Genomic DNA, 20,976 nt, shown 5'->3' on the forward strand with positions numbered 1-20,976 from the left:
AGCCACTGGACCAATATATGGTCTTTCACCTTGGCTACCAGAACAGTCTTTGTGTGCTTGGGAGGGCAATTCCTAAATCACTGTCAGTTTCCATACTTCCAGTTACCCTCACCTGGTTTAGCCTGCCTGCTGAGGCAGCTTACCGGGGTGTGGCTGCTGTCGCATACTTCCAGCTCTCACCTGTGGCTCCAAGTAGCTGTGTGTACAGTGAGGACCAGAGAGAAAAAGAACCACTCAAGGAATGCGGCAATTCGAATCACTCAAAGGTACCTCTCCCATATGCCACATACACCCCTTTCCCTTGGTACCATTGAGAGACATAGAGCTGTGCTCCAGGCTACTGCCAAGGAGAGAAGTTAATAGGATTGAACAAATAGAAAGGCAGTAAGTTAACTCTTGTTCCAGCCAATAAGGAATATTTCAGCCAGGAATAGTGGGAACACCAGCTGTGCCTGGTAAGATCTTTGTTAGCATTATACTGTTCACACAAGAAAAAAAAGGGTTGGGGGCCCCATTAGTCCATGCATTGATTTATTGTATGTGGAAGCTTGTGTGGTCTTCATAATGGGGCAGGATAAGCCAGTGGATGGAAATATACATGGTGTTTTTCAGTCTGGCATTGTTCAACTCTTAGTAAATGAAGGAACAAAAGTCTGGAGACCCCTAGAGAGAAGATCTACACTGCTGGAGAAGACTTGTCTGGACACTAAGGAATCCATCCCTCTGTAGGGTACACTTCAATTAAAACCCACAGCTGGCCCATGCCAGCTGGCTTAGGCTAAGGGCTGTTTACTTGCAGTATAGATATTCAGGATCAGTCTGGAACCTGGGCTGTAGGAGCCTGTGAGGTGGCATGAAGCTGGGGACATGGGACAAGAATTAAGGGTAGTTCAGTGCAGCTGCTTGCTAACTCAAGAGAATGCCATAGCTAACAGATTGATTTTTATTTATATATTTGGTTTCAAAGAACTGAGACTCTGTTGTGCAACAGTGTCCATATAAAATGACACTTATTGACAGGTCAATAGATCACAATTAACCTGAATACACAGTCTGAATAGGGACTGCAATTCAGACATGTAAACAAACCAAGTTCTTATGGGAACTTCTTGGCACGTTATTAAAGAAGTTGGAGTATTGAAAACAATTGTCCGAACATTCCTATAACAATCATGTGCCAGGACATGCTAGTAACATGGAAAATAGCAAAACAATATTTTATCTAATTTACAGTTTCTCTCCTAGGAAGTTCTGAGGGCAGAGCACCTACCTGCCATCCCTTACTATGTGCTGCGTCTTGGAGATGCAATCTAGACTTTACATGTCAAGTAAATATAATCAACAGAATTACATGGAGTAAGATAGCATTTATTGCTACCCACCTTCCATATTACTGTCCCCCTGCCCTGTTACGAATAGGACAGAGAGATTTGACCAGCCCCAGTCTGCCCATCTGTCATAGAAATGCTCTGGAGGATACCAATGTAAACTAGGACAAGGCATTGACAGTCCTTCACTGGCTCTTGTTTCTCTGTGGGTGACACCCTTTCCTACATCAAGAATGAATCCTGGGTCTGTCGGCTCAACCAAACCTAGAGTGAGCAGCGGACCTGCTGCAGTGACTGCCCCCAGCAGAAGGTGTTGCGTTTACTGTTAGACCTACATGCCTGGCTAAGAACACAAACACACTAAACATCTAATAATGGTCACAATGAGTCTTGTGAGGGGTTTTGATGAGTGACTTCACTGTCCTTACTGAATCAATTGAAATAAAAAAGCTAAGTGAATGCAAACATAGGAATAAATTCTGCCACAAGATTGTTTACACCGTATCTAGCACAGTGAAGCCCCAATCCTGATAAGGCTCTCTGAGCATTACTCTTATAAAAATGGTAAATAAAGAACAATCTCAAAGCTCTTGCCAAGGGTTCTTCCATAGTCTGCTGGCAGCATGGGTCCACCCCTTTAAGACTTGCATGAACTTGGAGGTCCATTTAGCTCCAAAACACAAAGAAAGCTTCACAAAATGAATAATAACTGAAATGTTTTCAAGACATGTATAAGCTTTCGCAGGGCCGGCTCTAGGCACCAGCAAAATAAGCTGGTGCTTGGGGCGGCACATTTTTAGGGGCGCCAGAATGCCACCCCTAAAAATGTGCCCCGGCCGCCCTAGCTCACCTCCGCTGCTGCTGCTGCCGCTCGCGCGCCGCTACTCACCCTCCCTCCCAGGCTCTCAAGCCTGGGAGGGAGGGTCTGGGAGGGAGGGGGAGACTCCGAGTGGCCGCGGCGCGCGAAACAGCCGTTTCACGCGCCGCTCCTCCCCCTCCCTCCCAGGCTCTCAAACCTGGGAGGGAGGGGGAGATCCCGAGCGGCCGCGGCGCGCGAAACAGCTGTTTCGCGCGCCGCTGCTCCCCCTCTCTCCCAGGCTTGAGAGCCTGGGAGGGAGGGGGAGAAGCGGCGCCCGCACCACGGCCACTCGGGATCTCCACCTCCCTCCCAGGTTTGAGAGCCTGGGAGGGAGGGGGAGACTCCGAGTGGCTGCGGCACGCGAAACAGCTGTTTCGCGTGCTGCTGCTCCCCCTCCCTCCCAGGCTTGAGAGCGGGAGAAGCGGTGCCCTCTCAAGCCTGGGAGGGAGGGGGAGACTCTGAGTGGCCGCGGTGCGGGCGCCGCTTCTCCCCCTCCCTCCCTCCCTCCTAGGCTTGAGAGCCTGGGGGGAGGAGGCAGGGCTGGGGATTTGGGGAAGGGGAGGAGTTGAGGTGGGGCCGGGGGTGGGGTAATTAAAAAACGGGGGGGGGGCGGCCAAAATTGTTTTTGCTTGGGGCGGCAAAAATCCTAGAGCCGGCCCTGAGCTTTCGACTGAAACAGTTACTCTATAAGGGAGAAACTGCAGCATTGGCAACAAACCTAGTACAGCTTCCTACTTAAGTATAATAACAGGGAAGTGAGCCTGATTAGAACCTTGCCCCAAACTAATGTTGAAATTGACTAGTCAGTTTTCTTGATCTGAGTGAGTGAAATGTCTTGCTTTTTTCAAAAACAGCAATTTATGAAATGTCAAATAGCATTCTACAACTTTTTGTCTCAAACCTGAGGATACCTTGTGTGATGGAAGTGTTCCAACCCTGACACAAAATCTATTCATCCACCTCTGCAGTACTAATGATCACATTGAGTAATCTAATTATATTATTAGTTGCCAGTTAAAACAAATGAGTCAACCCAGGCAAAGGGGAGAGTAGAATTTAGCAAAGCTAATCTAAGGTGTTACTATTCATGCAAGCCCTGAAGTCAATTCTGTATTTTGGGTGAATGCATACTGATTAAAGTCTAAGCATAAAATCACATCTTTGCAAAGATGTAATGTCTGATTAATGCCAACAAATAGTTATTGTTCTGTTAGAAGAAAATAACTGTCTTTATGGTATAAAAATTAGCAAGAATCCTCTTCAGCTCTACTTTTTCAACAAAAGATGGTGTGTAGAAGGGTTTTGTTGGGGTCGCACCTCTCTGGGGCGGCTGGGAGCCAGGCCGCCTCACTACGGAGGTCCGCTGAGTCAGGGAGTTAGCCGGGTGAGGCAGGAAACAGTCAAGGGCTCAGGCCCTCAGGCAGGGGCTGAGCAAATAGTTCAGGAACAAAAACCCAGACTCCTGGTTCTGAGCATCTGGGATGAGGGGGGAGACTGCCACCTGTAAGTGGGGTGACAGGGGGGACGCAGGCCCGCCCACTCCACTGCGTCCCAGCCCGGGGCCCTAACAGCGGCAGACAGCCTGCTGCTGTGTCAGTGGGGATCTTGGCCGCAACACACTGACATCAGCTCTGGGTGTGCCGCAGCCAGACTACGGTCAGCTGCCCCCGGGCTACTTCCTACCTCCCCCTCTAGCAGTCCTGCACGTTGACCTTTGGGGGGTGGGCGCAGGCTCCAGTGGCTCCACCCACTTTGGCATCTGGAGGGGCTCATCCCCCTCTGGGACAGCTGGGAGCCAGGCCGCCTCACTACATGGTGCTAACATCTACATTCACAATATTCCCAAATTAAATGGTCAGGGTAGTCTCTGTATTGAAGCAATCGACTCTGTGCTTGTCAGAGAAATTATCAGTGCATCTAATAGTATGGTGGCTTTGTGCAGGGTTTCATTCAGAAGACTAGGTGGCCTCAATAGATAAGGGTGCCATCAGTGATCAAATTGGTGCTCTTAATGAACATCCCCAGATGAATGTTGTAGAAGCCTCATCTGTCTTTCTTCATTTCCCTAGGATCTCTGTACCCTATAGTACTAACTTGCTTGCGTGTGTGCGTGTGTATATATATATATATATATATATTGTGACAGACCCAGACCAGTGGGGTACAGGAGTCTGGTAGAGGGCAAATATACTGGTCACTGGATGAGTAGTTTTCTGTTCCCTGAGTGACCAGAGCAGGGGCTGCACTAGAGTAATCAGGAACCTGCTAGAACCAGTTAAGGCAGGCAGGCTAATTAGGACACCTGGAGCCAATTAATAAGAAGCTGCTAGAATCAATTAAGGCAGGCTAATCAGGGCACCTGGGTTTTAAAAGGAGCTCACTTCAGTTTGTGGTGCGAGTGTGAGGAGCTGGGAGCAAGAGGTGCAAGGAGCTGAGAGTGAGTGCTGCTGGAGGACTGAGGAGCACAAGCGTTATCAGACACCAGGAGGAAGGTCCTGTGGTGAGAATAAGGAAGGAGTTTGGAGGAGGCCATGGGGAAGTAGCCCAGGGAGTTGTAGCTGTCATGCAGCTGTTACAGGAGGCACTATAGACAGCTGCAGTCCACAGGGCCCTGGGCTGGAACCTGGAGTAGAGGGCGGGCCCGGGTTCCCCCCAAACCTCCCAATTGACCTGGACTGTGGGTTCTTCCAGAGGGGAAGGTCTCTGGGCTGTTCCCCAACCCACATGGTGAATCTCTGAGGCAAGAAAATCTGCCAATAAGCGCAGGACCCACCAAGATAGAGGAGGAACTTTGTCACTATATATATAATATAGATGTGCTAACTTTGCCTTAGCTTAACATACAGGATATGGCCTGTAGGTCTTTTGCATTACAGCCAAACTTACTTTAATATACATTTATAAACCTAAGTTTGGCTGTAATGCAAAAGACCTACAGGCCATATCCTGTATGTTAAGCTAAGGCAAAGTTAGCACATCTATATTAAAACCTTTTATTCAAAAAGTAAAGTTAACCTATATCTTGTTACCTAAATAAATAAGTACCCACACCTATGTTTATAACCATTTATCTAAACCAATAAACAATAAAAAATGGCATAGGGGGCATAGTGCCTGGGGACGATCCGGCTACAGTGTATTCACAGGGACGTACGACCCTACCCCAGTACTCGAGCCCAGCTAACTGTGGATGGGGTCACCCGACCAATGGTGGTTGGTCTGGCCCCGCGCCTCGCATACCCGGTGATCCTGGGGCAGGACTGGCCAGAGTTCCCCGAAGTCCTCCGCTGCAACACTGGGGAAAGCCCGAGGGTCACCCCAGTTCTGGAAGGAGACCCCCTGGGGTAAGTGTATCCTAAAATGTTGTGGTAAAAATAAAATTTGGGCATAAAAAAAATTTCCAGCACTTTGCCCTATAAAAGAGGTAACCCATCTCAAAGTCCTCCATCTCCATTCTCACTTACATTCTCCACACTCTCTCTACAATAACTGCTACTAGTAGTAGGCTATACTTGTTCTTTTTAAATTTTAAGTTTCAAGGGAACTAGGCTAAGCTTGGTTTCCCTAAGTTTTATAAATATAAATAGAGAGATCCTATCTCCCAGAACTGGAAGGGACCTTGAAAGGTCATCGAGTCCAGCCCCCTGCCTTCACTAGCAGGACCAAGTACTGATTTTGCCCCAGATCCCTAAGTGGCCCCCTCAAGGATTGAACTCATAACCCTGGGTTTAGCAGCCAATGCTCAAACCACTGAGCTATCCCTCCCCAATATGCTCTTAGTTTTGTTTATTAGGTTTTAAGTTTAAGTTAGTCAAGTAAACCCTAATTTAATTTGAATAGCTTTTAGCATTACATTTTTCTAAGCACTGCATCCCTCACTCAGAAATTAAAATACCTAAACTGCAAGGCTGGTCCTGTGTCTCTTACCACCAGGTTATCAAAAAAGGGTATAAGCAGTGGTGAGCTGGAGCCGGTTCACACTGGTTCGCGGGAACCGGTTGTTAAATTTAGAAGCCCTTTCAGAACTGGTTGTCCTGCAGTTCTAACAGGGCTTCTAAATTTAACAACCGGTAAGTTGAAGTGACCCCAGGAGCGTAACTGGGGGGGAGCAGGGGGAGCGGCCACTCCCCCTGAGCCCATTATCCAAAAGTGGTGCCTTAGGCACCGAGTCCATGGGTGCTCTGGGGCTGGAGCACCCATGGGGAAAATTTGGTGGGTGCAGAGCACCCACCAGCAGCTCCCTGCCCCGACCCCCGGCCCCAGCTCGCCTCCGCCTCCTCCCCTGAATACTCCGCTCCGCTTCTCGCGAATCAGCTGTTCGTGTGGGAAGCCTGGGAGGGCGGAGAAGCAAGCAGCGGCTTCGCGCTCAGGCCCAGGGACGCGGAGACAGAGCGGAGGTGAGCTGGGGTGGGGGGGGCCGCCCACACTGCAGCAGGTAACCCGGGGTGGGGCACACAGGGGAACCGCTCCCCGCCCCAGCTCACCTCAACTCCGCCTCCCTGGGCCTGAGCGCGAAGCCGCCGCTTGCTTCTCAGCCCTCCCATGCTTCCCGCACGAACAGCTGATTCACGGGAAGCGGGGGGGGGGGCTGCGAGCTCGGCCTGACCCAGTGCTCCAGGCACTGCGCGGCGGAGGCGTGGCCCAGCTCCAACCGAGCGGCGCGGCTGTAGTGCCACCAGCCACCTCCAGGCAGGGGTTGGGGCAGTCAGAGGGTGGGGAACAGGGGGGTTGGATGGAGCAGTGGGAGGCAGGCAGGGGCAGGGGTTCCAGAGGCAGTCAGGGAACAGGGAGAAGGGGTGGTTGGATGGGGCATGGGTCCCGGGGGAGCATCAAGAATGAGAGGAGGGGTTGGATGCGGTGGCGGGGGGCAGTCAGGGGACAGGGAAGGGTAGTGGATGGGGCAGGAGTCCCGGGGGGTGGGGGCGGGCCAGTACTCCCTTGTGGGGTGAGAAGGGAACCGGTTGTTAAGATTTTGGCAGCTCATCACTGGGTATAAGTATATTAACTAAAGCTTTGTTGCATATAATACTATATTAGCATATGTATCTTTTAAATAGCAGTAATGCAATTGTAACTTTATAACTCTAAGTATTTTACCATTTACTTAATTGTAATAAGTCTTTAAGGCTATATCTGTCTCAGTTTAAGTTTCCTGTCATACCCCCAAGGGTCCTTTGTAAATTCTATCTTATTCTATTTTATCTTCTAATCAAATTGGCAAGCCTAAACCCCACACTATTAATAATTTATTAGTATTAATATTATAAAATTAAAATTAAATAGAAAAATAAATACAATTTCCATATTCTCCAAATCAATATTATCAGTATACCCTAAATCAGGCTACTGACTGGCGAGCCAGCCAGGAGTCTTGAGGAGTGTGTGACAGGAATTTTCAGGGATTCCAGACATCCTTAGACCCCTAAGAATCTCACCTGAGACATAAGTAAATGGTTAGTTACAAAAAGTTAAAAATTGTGTCTCTTACTCATTCTTAAGATCACAGGAACCTAATTTCCTGTGGCTGCGGCTTGGCAGCAAGCCCAGTATTTCCATTCTGTATTGTGGTTTAACTTAAAGTTTTAACTTATAAATTTAATTTAATCTTGCAAAATAAAGTAATGTTATTTAAAAAGTAATATGCGTGTTTAAGGGGCTTTGTTAAATGTTAAAGTTGTAACAAATGGTACCAATAAAATATTAGCAGTAGCATCGGGCCCAATAACCCACAGTAAGTGGTGGCAAAAAAGTTAATAAATATATGTATTAATTGCCGCCAAAAGGCTGCAATAACTCAAAACTTGTATAGTTCTTCAGTCCCCACAACTCTCCCGGGCTGCACCTCTAATCTGTCTGCCTCAGTAATCCCCAGCTGTTTGGCAGGTCCCAACCCAAAAAAACAAAAAACAAAAACAAAAAAAAACCCACACAACATCAGCTATAAGCCATCAAAATAATAAAGTGCCCTCACCCCTCTATCATTTACTTAAATGTTATTAAACTAAATGTAAAACTGGTTTGGGGTATTATTTCCTGTTTCTTTAAAAAACGCCTTCAGTTACAAAATAAAGCTGCAAAGTGTTCATTATAGTTTATTACATAAGCTAGTAAAGTATTAAAATTCAAATAAGTTCTATGTTACATGTTAAGGTAAGTAAAGCAAGGGCATAAGTAAAGTCTGTTAAAGTTACCAGCAGTATGGGTTTAAAAAACTGCCAAAAAAATACATTCAAAAACATAAAGGTTTAAAACTGCTAAAAAATATCTAAGCATTGTATCTCATTGGGTTTTGTAAATAATGTATTTAATGTAAAAATAAAGCAAAAAAAAAAAAAGCTAAACTGGTAAAAAAAAAAAAAAGCTCTTATATGTCTGCTCATAGCTTAGTTTGCTTAAAAAAAAATAAAATAAAAAAAATTAAAGTTACTCAAAAAAGCCCAGCAAATTTTAAATGCCAGCTTAAAATCACTGGACGGTTATAAATCAAACTGTGGTCAGCTGTTAAAGAATTTTAAAAAGTTTAAAACAAAAAGTGTTAAATTTAAAATTGGTTCATCCCTATTGGCATGGTAAAACCAACAAAAATAAAAAAATCTGCAGGGCCAATTACTAAATGTAGGGCAAAAAAATTAGCTCAGGCTAATACAGTACCTTTAAAAACAAAATTAAAAATTAAGTCTAAAAAGCCACACACAAAAATAAAAAAGTAGTTATCAGTGCAAAAGCTACCAGCAGTCTGCAAATAAAAAAAAAAAGTCCCAGGGAGGCACCACAAAAGGCAAAGTTAAGTGTCATCATAAAAAAGGTAACTAATAATGTAAAAAATAAAGCAAAAAAAAAATAATCCTCTCCTCTGTTACTGTCCACCCCAATAGTAAAAACAAAGTGCCTTTAAAAACTATAATTGTTCAAAAACTAAAAAAATGCAGTGTCACAAGTAACATAAAAAGCTAGTGCCTGTAATGTAGTAATCTCTAAGTTACCAAAAAAAAAAAACCCCACAACATCCAAAAAATGTAATTCCTACTCCTCCACCCAATATTACATTGGCACCATATAAATAAAAAAATCCAGCCCCTTTGGATAAACACTTATTGGCATTTGGGTAATCATCCACATTACCTAGGTCCCTAAAATTTCATAAACCCTCTACACCCCCTTGGTGTATGCTGGTATCACCTGGTGTACCGGTAAAACATCCGACTACACCAAATCTTAACTAAAAAATGCCCTGCGTTACTGCAAAAATGCCTTAAATGTAAAACATTGAGGTTTTACAAAAAGTTAACCCTGCACATCCAAAATTATCTTCAGTGCAATACTTCAAAAACAACAAGCTAATCCCACCGTAAAAATTAAGGAACCCCAGAGTTAGGCCAAGGCGTTCCTAAATTCCCTAGGTACCAGGGTTGGCAAAATAACCCTAACCCACATAGTAACCCTAAACCTTCAAGTGGGTCTGCCCCTCAACAGGGTTATGCGTTTAAATCCCATATAGGGGCCCAAAACTGTGTTCCTTTCTTTTCAAATGCCGCACAAAACAATTCATGTCTGCAAAAACCCAAGTCAAAAATAAAAACTCAGTTATAATAATGTTTAAGCAAACACTTAAGGCTCAACAATAAAATATCAAAAAACTCCAAGCCCAAATAAATAAACTAATAATAAAAGGCCAAGGCCTGGCACCCTCAAACCGTCTGGTGGCCTCCGTTAACCCATTTCTTTCTTTCCTGTAAACAGCCTCCAAAAAAATAAAAAATAAACGTAAACTATTTGTCTGCATACTTTGGCATTATGCTGAGTAATTTGTAATCGGCCCCAAGTGTAGTCATAGCCCCTTTAGGCAAAAATGCCAAAAATCCCACCAACCCCACAGTATCTGCAGGCGTAGATGGGCTGCCACAAAAATTTTATTATAAATACTGGGGCAGCAATTAATATTATCCATGTCAAAAATCCTAAATCCTCTTCTCTGTCATCAGGGCGTACAAAAACACTTGCAACTTTTTTCCAACTAACCATGCAAATATCATTAACACTGTCTTCTCCTCTACAGCCTTAGAAAAAGGTATGATTACTGTTGAGTTATTTTTTGCCTCTTTTATAGTAAGACACAATAATTGGTTACTTAAATTAAGAACACATTTTTGTTTGTATAGGAAATTAGTTTTTAACAGGCAATTTTTTGGGTCTGCTGATTTATTAATGCAAAGGTATGAACCTTTTTTAGATGACCTATTTGTATTTTAAATGGGTTTAGAAAGTGTGGTAACAACCTGATTACTTGGAAAAAGCCTTAGAGGAGCTCCACTGTAGCTTTCTAACAGAGTCCCATATTCCACTAGAGCTTCAGTGGCACCCTCTGATCTTCATGTGACGTTGCATTTCATATGCTTTATGGAAATATGCTTATGAATTTGACATAACTGGAATATGCTTTACAAGCTTTCTAATGACACCATACAAGGGGTATTTAGTGTAATCTACTAGGTGTGTTCATCCTATTTGTTTGCATGTATTATTTCTATATCTGGAGTTAGGAGAATAAGATATAAACTTGTATCACTGATGTAAACATATTAAGTGGAGGCCATTAAGGGTGCTCCAGAAACAATCAGTTGTAAATGGCCTTAGTTACTTGAAAGCCTTCCTGTGTATGTGTGGGCCAGCCCATGGGGAATGGAGACTAGGGGTCGCACAGGACATGTGACCATGTCACATGATACTGGAATCCATCTTAATCCTTGTACTTTTCCATTGATGAGGCGTGGGTGGGGACAAGGACAGACAAGAGTCCCACCTTGTGCCAAAGCAGAACAAAGGGGGCTGCCAATCATGAGAAAACCGCTGCTTACCACCTGAGATGTCTGCTGGATCTCACAAAGACTGTACCAGGGGAAAGGATTGGGCCCAGACTAGAAAGAAGTCTAGTCTGTGAAAGAAGCTTATTGAGTATGAGGGTGAGATTACCTGTAATCAGTTTCTTAATGTATTAGGCTTAGACTTGCGTGTTTTTGCTTGGTGACTTACTTTGTTCTGTCTGTTATTACTTGAAACCACTTAAATCCTACTTAATACTTTAATAAACAAAAGTGATTTTATTAATAAACCCAGAGTAAGTGATTAATACCTGGGAGAGCAAACAGCTGTGCATCTCTCTCTATCAGTGTTATAGAGGGCGGACAATTTATGATTTTACCCTGTATAAGCTTTATACAGAGTAAAATGGATTTATTTGGGGTTTGGATCCCATTGGGAGCTGGAGATAGGTAACCTGCTGAGCTGTTTTCAGTTATGTCTACAGCTTTGGGGGTGTGGACCAGACCCAGGGTCTGTGTTGCAGCAGGCTAGCATGTCTGGCTCAACAAGACAGGGTTCTGGAAGCCCCAAGCTGGCAGGGAAAATGGGCTCAGAGGTAATTTCAGCACATCAGGTGACAGTCCCAAGGGGGTCTCTGTGACCGAACCCATCACACTTCAGTTTTCTGGTCAGAATCTCATCCTGGGGAACTTTCTCTGAGGGATTGTCACAGAGTGACTCATCAGCCACCTCTAACTGAATTTTCAGATAGCAGTTGAGAGGCTGGCAGGTGCCAATTGACAAGATTGGGAGATTAAAGAAGGTCTCAGGGGAAAGCTACAGAGAACAGGACAGGCCTTTGCTGCAAGAATCAGGGCCTGCTGCAGAGCTAGTCTCCTGGCTACCTAGCAAGCACAGCTGGCCTGCAGCAGGCTACCAGATTGACTGGGAGGGTCAGCAGACAGGCTCTTAAGCCAGCAGCAGCTTGCTGGCTGCTCAGTGCTCACTCCCACCTCTGTGACTAGGGCTGTGTTGCCTTGTTCCTGCTGCCCCTGCCTTGCACTCAGCCCTGCCTCAGGCTTGTCCCTGCCTGAGACCCCATTTTCTCTGTTACCCTGGTGATTCAGCCTCTGGCCCTCTGCTCTTCTCTCTGGTTCCTGTCTTTGCCTTTGACTGTTGGCTCTGGTAGCTGATTCCTGTCATACAGCTTGACTCTTAGCTCTGGTTTCTGACCATTGCCTCTGGCTCTTACCATAGCCCCTGGTTTCTGATGTTTGCTGGAAAGAGGGAGAAATTGTCAGGAAGCCAGTGGAGGAGTTACCCTGCTGACCTTCCTGGGCTGGAGAGCTGGTGCCAGGCAGCTGGAAAGGGTTGAGGGCTGGGAGATCAGTGGAGGGGCTGACTTTGGAGAACCAGTGCTGATAGGGTTACCATATTTTGAGTGTCCAAAAAGAGGACACTCCACGGGGCCCCGGCCCCACCCCGCCCCACCCCTTCCCCAAAGTCCCCGCCCCCTCCCCTGCTTCCCGCGAACATTTGATTCGCGGGAAGCCTGAAGCAGGCAGCAGGTAAGCGGGGGGGGGGGAGGAGGCACGGCCCAGTTTGGCCCCCTCCGGCGGCCGGCCCCGGCCCCAGCGTCTCCAGCCTGGCTCGGCTTGGGCCCTGGGGTGCCGGCCCCGGGCCAGCCCCCGGCTGAGCACCCCCAGGCCAGCACTGCCGGCCCCCGGCCCGGGCCCCGGCCCAGCACTGCCGGCCCCCGGCCCCCGGCCCAGCACTGCCGGCCCCGGCCCCCGGCCCAGCGCACCCCCGGCCCCGGCCCAGCGCACCCCCGGCCCCGCACCGCCGGCCCCGGCCCCTGGCCCAGCACTGCCGGCCCTGGCCCGGCCCCCAGCCCAGCCCCCGGCCCAGCACCGCCGGCCCCGGCCCGGCCCCCGGCCCAGCACCCAGCACCGCCGGATTTTCCCGGACATGTTCGGCTTTTTGGGATTTCCCCCCGGATGGGGATTTGAGTCCCAAAAAGCCGGACATGTCCGGGAAAATCCGGACGTATGGTAACCCTAAGTGCTGAGAGGCTGAAAAGGGCTGATTTCATTGAACTATGTTTGAGGTAGAAGCGTCATGAGACTGGTTTTCCCCTACCCTGCATCAGTTGAATGGCCTGGAGAGCGAAGCCCTGGAACAAGGGCAGAAAGGAACTAGGAACCGAGTGCTAATGGACTCAGGGAACAGGTGAAACAGAAGTGAGGTCCCTGGAAAAGAGAGTGGAAAATTACTGTATCTTGTTCATATGTTCTAGAGTTTTAATTAAAAAAAAAACAAAACAAAAAAACACTATCCCTTTTTGGTAAAGTCCAGCATGGACCCTGGAGTCTTCTGGTACAATTCTCGCTCAGGAAATTCAATTATATTTTTGGGTGGACACTCCCTGGTCTCTCTCAATTATTTCCCCCTGTTATCTGAGGGGTTCTCCCATCCCCCATAAAGTATTCTGGCTTTCAATGGCAGGGGCTTAGCTGTAGGGCATGGCCAGAAGGCTGTGTGTGGGCTAGAGAGCTCATTTGCTTCACTTTTGCAGGATTTTAGTATTAAACTGATCCTTCTGTGTGCCTCTCACTTGCTCCTTTCAGAGCCTGTGGACTGCTTAGAAACTCCACTTCTCAACAGGCCATGATTGAGGGGTGATGAGCTATAATTACATATTAGTTGGCTTATGTCCTAACAGTTTAACCTCAGGGCAATGAACAAATGTCCCCTTAGTGAGATTCCTGCTAGCTCAGAGATAGCTGGTGAAGTTCCTACCTTTTCTGATTTGGCACAAGCTGTTACAGGTTTCTTGAACTGGGACAATCAAGGACAGATTTTTTTTTTTAAAGAGCCACTAAACATGTATCCATTTGCTTTTCCAAAACAAACACTTGTGGATGTAAATGGACATTTGCACATGGAAACAGTATCGGATGGATGGCATGTGACACAAGCCAGCTGGCCCTTTCCAGGAGATGGGTCTCAGCCCCACTTGTGACATAGCCAATTCTCCTCCCTAGGTGGGGAAAATGAAGGTTGTGTGACCCAATCAGATAAAGAAGAGACACCAGATTCCTGCATCTGTTGCGGCTTACGTTTCTTTTCTTCCCCAATTACTAGGCCTCTCTCTGCTCTGTGCAAAAGACTCAATCTGAAGAAGCTTCTCCTTGTCTGTTACCTCAGCCAGCCTCTAACTGAACTAATCTGCCTCTCCCTCTCTGACTGTTTGTTCCTACTGCACTTTTGGCAGTTTCCTGCCTCAAGCCAACTATCTACTTTCCTGCTTCAGTTTCTCAGAACCTTCAAGCTACAACATTCCTTCCTCTGCTTCTTTTAGTACCCCAAAAATCCCACTTTCCTCACTACTGCCCCTCTTTGAAACTCTTGATCTGCTCTTTGACTAGCAAATGTAGGAAAGTAACATTAGCCTTATTGTTCCCTTTGACATGGCCGCAAGTGCCTGGCTCAGAAAAAAAGTCATCTGAGTGCTTCTCTTGTTTCAGACTCTGTACATTTGGGTCCTGGCTGCTCTGGATGAAATACTGATGAGGTTCACAGAGGCCCAGCCCACTCCAAAAGGGCTGCAGAGCATTTTCCAGGTATGATGGTAGGAGGGCACAGATGTTTTCCTCAGGTTGCAAAGGGAAGGTTTGAGCCTTCAGGCCAAACCCTGTTCTCAGGTGTTAAGTGCAATGAGGTGGAAATTCAGAGCAAGAAAATTGACCTCAGAGGATCATACTGTGGATTACATACAATGGCAGAACTGACGCTGACTACAGAGGCAGCAGGATTTTGCCACCAGTGAGCATTGCTGTTCTGGGTCCATGCCCCATACACACTTGTCTGATATCCACTAACCTTTAAACAGGAGATAAAACTGCTCATGATCTGTCAGTTATTGAGCCCTAAAGTAAATAAGAGATGATTACCAGATTTCTTATTTCTCGTTTGGTATTACCATAATGCCTAGCAGCCCTAGTCATGGACCAAGACCCCATCATTGTAGGTGCTACACAAAAACAGGACAGTGCAGACAGAGGCACTGGGTCCCCATCACTCCTGATAGAGAGAAGCTGCATAAAGCAACCCAGCCAGATCCTACCAACCAGCACAAGTGCTGGCAGCAAACGAGGGCCCATCTGTTTTTTAGAGAGAGCGTGATTCTGTTCAGTGTCCCGTCCTGGTTCTGCTCCAGGAAGTGGAGCTCAGGCTTTGCACACGCCCCTGCCACCTGCTCCCAGGGTTGGGGCAGTAAGCAGCTGTGCAGTACCCATACACTGCTGTGCACCAGGACCCAAGGCCCAGCTAGCTTGATGTGTACACTAGTGCAAACTCAGGACCTTTAAGTTCACACCTGCAGCATCCACACAGGGGAGTTACAGCACAGCACTTTGTGCACAAAGCTGTTCACGTCCTCACAGTCCAAACTGCAGGGCAGTGTAGACACAACAGGTATTTCCAAGGGTATAACACCAAGCAGTAGGCTAGCAAATTAGAATTTTCTTTTTGATATAGTCACAGAAATAAGGAGAACATTTACGTATGTCTCTAAAATGATGGGGAGCATCAGTACAGTATTAAGAGCCCTCAGTTGCTTATTGTGCCACCTCAATGGGGAATTGTAGAAATATAGGGTTGAAAGGGATCTCAAGAGGTCATCAAATCCATCCACCTGCACTGAGACAGTTCCGTAACTGGCATTCGAGATGTGTTGCTCCTGTCTATTCTACAGTAGGTGTGCGTGCTTGCCACGTGCACCGGTGCTGGAAGTTTTTCCCTTAGCAGTACTGGGGGAGCACCATGGCAACCCTTGGAGTGGCACCTGTATATTGCGCTATAAGGGGAGCCACGGGCTCCCCCCACCCTCCGTTCCTTCTTGCCGGACAACTCCGACAGAGGGGAAGGAGGGCGGGGTGTGGAATAGACAGGAGCAACACATCTCGAAGAACACCAGTTATGGAACAGGTAACTGTCCTTTCTTCTTCGAGTGATTGCTCCTGTGTATTCCACAGTAGGTGATTCCAAGCAATATCTGTTGGAGATGGGTAGGAGTTCACGATGGTTCGGGACAAAGTACCGCCCTGCCGAACCTGGCATCATCCCTAGACTGGGAGACGATCACGTAATGTGAAGTAAATGTGTGAACTGAGGCCCACGTGGCCACCCTACAAATGTCCTGGATGGGGACATGGGCGACGTAGGCAGCTGATGAGGCCTGAGCCCTTGTAGAGTGTGCCCTGACAATTGGTGGCGGGGGAATCCCTGCCAAATCATAACACGTGCGTATGCACGAGGTGATCCAGTGGGAAAGCCGCTGGGTGGAGATGGGCTGCCCCTTTGCCCGCTTGGCTGAGGCAATAAAGAGTTGAGAGGATTTGTGGAATGGCTTAGTCCGATCCAGATAAAAAGCCAACGCCCCAAGCACATCAAGCGTGTGTAGGCGGCGTTCGTTAGAGGAGTGGGGCTTAGGACAGAGCATGGGGAGGAAGATGCTCTGCTCCATATGGAAGGCGGAGACCACCTTCGGGAGGAACGTCGGGTGTGGGCGGAGCTGGACTTTATCCCTATGGAAAACCATATAGGGGGTTCTGAGGTTAAGGCCCTGAGCTCTGAGACACGTCGGGCCGACGTGCTCGCCACAAGGAAGGCCACCTTCCACAAGAGGTGTGACCAGGAACACGTGGCCAGGGGTTCAAAGGGGGGTCCTGTGAGACGGGACAAGATCAGGTTGAGGTCCCATTGCGGCACGGGGGACCTAGCATATGGGAACGAACAGTCAAGGCCCTTCAGGAAACAGGAGGTCATCAAGGGGAGAATACCGAGTGGCCTTGCACTGCGTATGAAAGGCCGATATGGCCGCCAGGTGCACCCTGACAGAGGCAGGTGCCAGTCCCTGGGCCCTAAGGGATAAGAGGCAGTCCAGGATAAACTGGAGAGGTGCGGCGGAGGGGGACATTCCCCGCTCACTCGCCCACCTGGTGAACCTGGACCACTTCACCACGTACGTCCAACACGTGGACGGTTTCCTGCTTTCCAGGAGGACTCGCCTTACCTGCTCCGAACACCTATTCTCCTCCTCATTCAGCCATGGAGCAGCCACGCTGTCAGGTGAAGCGCGGCCAGATTGGGATGGAGGAGGCACCCCCTCCGTCCTAGGAGAGGAGGTCCGGGCGGAGGGGTAGCGCCCTCAGGGGGGCCGCTAAGAGGCGTAGGAGGGGCCCGTACCAGTGCTGGTGGGCCCACACCGGGGCTATGAGAATGACTTTCGCCTTGTCCGCTTTCACCTTCTGAAGGACCTTGGTGATGAGGGGGAACGCGGGAAAGGCTTAAAGGAGCTGGCCTGACCAGCTCAGGAGGAACGCGTTGGAGATTGCACCTTCCCCCACCCCTCCCCTGGAACAGAACCGGGGGCAACGCCGGTTCTGACAGGTTGCAAACAGGTCGATCTCGGGAGCTCCCCACTCTTGGAAGAGCTGGTGAGCGACCTCCGAGTGGAGCGACCACTCGTACTGGGGGGAAAAGACCCTGCTGAGGCGTTCCGCTTGCTTATTGCGGGCACCTGGGAGGTGAGCTGCCCTCAGGGAGATATTGTGGGCTATACAGAACTCCCATAGGTTCAGGGCTTCCCGGCAGAGGGCTAGGGAGCGAGTCCCGCCTTGCCTGTTGATATAGTACATGACAGCAGTGTTGTCCGTGAGGACTCTGACCACGTTGCCTCGGAGGTGCGTGAGGAAAGCCACGCACGCCAGCCGTACCGCCCTGAGCTCCTTGAAGTTTATGTGAAGGGGCAAGTCCGGGGCTGACCACGTTCCTTGGGTTTGCAAGTCCCCCATGTGGGCTCCCCAGCCGAGGTCCGAAGCATCGGACATCAGGTCTATGGATGGGTTGGCCTCCCTGAAGGGAACCCCTTGCAGCATATTGCTTGGGCAGGACCACCATAGGAGGGAAGCCAGTATCGGGGACGGGACCGTGAAAACCTTGTCCAGACCGTCCCGAGCTTGGGAGAACTGGGAGACCAGCCATATCTGGAGGGGACTCATATGGAGCCTGGCATGGTGGACCACGTAAGTGCATGCCGCCAGAATCCCAAGACACGCCCTCGCCGTGGTCACCGGGAAGGCCGTAACTGAGGCGATGAGATCCCTTAAGGTCTCGAACCTGTCCAGGGGGAGAGAGGCTGTGGCCCTGGAGGAGTCCAGCAGGGCCCCAATGAACTCTATGCGCTGAATGGGCACTAATGTTGATTTGGTCTCGTTCACGACCAGGCTTAAATCAGCACATGTCGAGAGGAGCAGTTCCACATGGGAGTCCACTTAGAAACGAGACTCCCCCTTGAGGAGCCAGTCGCCCCGGTAAGGGAAGATTTGTATGCCCTCCTGCCTGAGGTAGGCCGCCACCACAGACATACATTTCATGAAAACCCTGGGAGCCGTGGATAGGCCAAAGGGGAGGACCGCGAATTGGTAGTGGTCCATCCCTACCATGAATCGGAGGAAGCGTCTGTACCCCTCCAAAATATGGATGTAAAAGTACGCGTCCTGGAGATCCAGGGCCACATACCAGTCCCCCGGATCCAGGGAGGGGATAATAGAGGCCAGGGACGCCATGTGGAACTTGGAACGGGTTAGGAACCTGTTCAGGTTGCGCAGGTCCAGAATAGGCCTGAGACCCCCTTTCACCTTCGGGATCAGGAAGTATTGGGAGTAGAGCCCTTTGCCTTGGAACTGAACCGGTACCCTTTCCACCGCCCCTAGGTGGAGCAGCTGATCCACCTCCTGACGCAGGAGGCGGACATGGTCCGGGTTCCCCGGGGCCATCATGGAGGGCAGGTGATTTGGCGGGGGTGAGGTGAACTGCAACACGTAGCCCTTGGAAATGGTACTGAGGACCCATTGGTCTGAAATTATGCGGGACCACGCCCTGAGGAAGGCAAACAATCGGTTGCAGAACACAAACTTTATTAATCGGGGGGGTCTCCCTGGCAACAGGCCTGGTGCCCCCCTGCAGATAGTCAAAACCGCCTCTTTCCCTGCCTCTTGCCCTTAGAGGGACCAGGCTGCAGGGCAGAGCAGGACTGCCGCTGAGACCAACGCTTCTGGTCTCTGGGCCTTTTGTACGGGGGCTCATATCTGCTCCTCGCAGGCTGAGCTGCCGGAAGCGATTTGGCCTTGTCCTTAGCCGGAGGGACATAGAGGCCCAAGGTCTGCAAGGTAGTGCGGGAATCTTTCATCCCTTGCAGCCTGATGTCTGTCTGGTCCGCAAAGAGCGCCTTGCCATCGAACGGGAGGTCCTGCATTAGTAATTGCGCTTCCGTCGACAGCCCTGCACATGGTGATCGCGGAAGCCATCGAGCAGGCCGCCGTGTCAGCAGCATCGGATGCCGCTTGCAGGGCCGCTTTAGCCGCCGCCGACCCCTCTTCTATCAGAGCCTTGAAGTCCTTCCTGTCCCGGTCTGGGAGGAGGGGCTCAAATTTAGGCAGGGACTCCCATAGGTTGGAGTCGTATCTGCTCAGTAAGGCCTGGTGGTTAGCTATGCGAAGCTGGAAGCTAGCTGATGAATAAAATTTTCTGCCAAAGGAGTCCAGTCTCCTGGCATTTTTGTTTTTGGGGGTGGGCACGGGCTGGCCCTGATGCTCTCTGTGGTTTACAGATTCCACAACGAGTGAGTTGGGTGCCGGGTGGGAATACAGGTATTCATGGTCCTTCGCCGGCACAAAGTATTTCCTCTCGGCCTTTTTTGAGATTGGGTCCAAGGAGGCAGGAGTTTGCCACAGGGAGTTTGAGATGTTGGCAATACCCTGGTGCAGAGGCAGGGCCACGCGGCCCGGCACCGAGGGAGACAGAACGTTAAAGAGGGAATCAGATGGACCCTCCATCTCCTCGGCCTGCAGCTGGAAGTTGGAAGCCAACCGCTTTAGCAGGTTCTGGTGCGCCTTGAAGTCCTCCTGCGGGACCGATGGCAGAGGCACTGCTATGGTGTCGTCCAGTACCGGAGACAGGGCCCATACGGAGCTGGGCGCCTCGGTCAGTGCCGGGGCATCGAGACCGAGGTCAGAGTCCTGGCGCGGGTCTGCCGACTCGTGACCTTCTGACTTGTCCTGTGGGCGGCCAGAGGAGGCCGATGGAGCCCGGGACGCTCTGGTGACCGAACGGGCCTCCGCTTGGGCTGGCACCGACGGCCATGGTGCCCACTGGCACCACTGTCCTTGCCACGAGGTCCCTTGCCATTGGTTCGGCTGAGCGTGGGATGGCAATATGTGCCCCGGAGGAACGGTGCGTGCCAAGGTTGGGTGGATGGGTGCCAAGGCCGAGGTTGCCGAAGAACGCTCGGTGCGCGAGAGTGGTAGGAGCGGTGTCTGTGGCGTCGTCTCCCTCGGGACCGGGATCTCAATGACGAAAGGTGCTCACGCGCCGAACTGCTTCAGTACGCGTGACAGCGATGCGAAGTCCGGTGCCGTGACGCCGAGGTACCCTGAGGGGAACCTCTGGCGTGATGTGTAGATGAGCGGGAGCTGGAACAGGAGCGCCGACATCTGTCCCATCGAGATTGGCTCCGGTACCCACGTTCCCGGTGAGTGTTCCCGGTGCCTCCGCTCACTGGCAGGCGACGTAGAGGGTCCCCGCGACTCCCGTCCCGACGGCGGCCTGGACGGTCTGGCCGGCGTCGAGGGTGGCCGGGAGCTGTCAGAAGAGCGGTTGCTGCGCGCCGAGCGGTGCGGGGAGCACTCTTTGCAGCGGTAACTGCGACTGATCTGAGAGGTCTGGTGGGCAAAGGGCTGGTGCAACCCATTAGACGACCTAGGCAGTCGCCTAGGGCGCTAGCATTTGGGGGGCGGCATTTTGGGTCCTTCGGCGGCGACCGGATCTTCGGCTGCCCCGGTCGGCGGCAGCATTTAGGCGGAGGGAGCTGGGGCAGGGGAGCGCGGGGAGGGCCGCCTGCAGCAAGTAAGGGTGGGGGGCGGCATG

The sequence above is a fragment of the Emys orbicularis genome, chromosome 9, assembly GCF_028017835.1.
Source record: "Emys orbicularis isolate rEmyOrb1 chromosome 9, rEmyOrb1.hap1, whole genome shotgun sequence".
Taxonomy (NCBI): Eukaryota; Metazoa; Chordata; order Testudines; family Emydidae; genus Emys; species Emys orbicularis.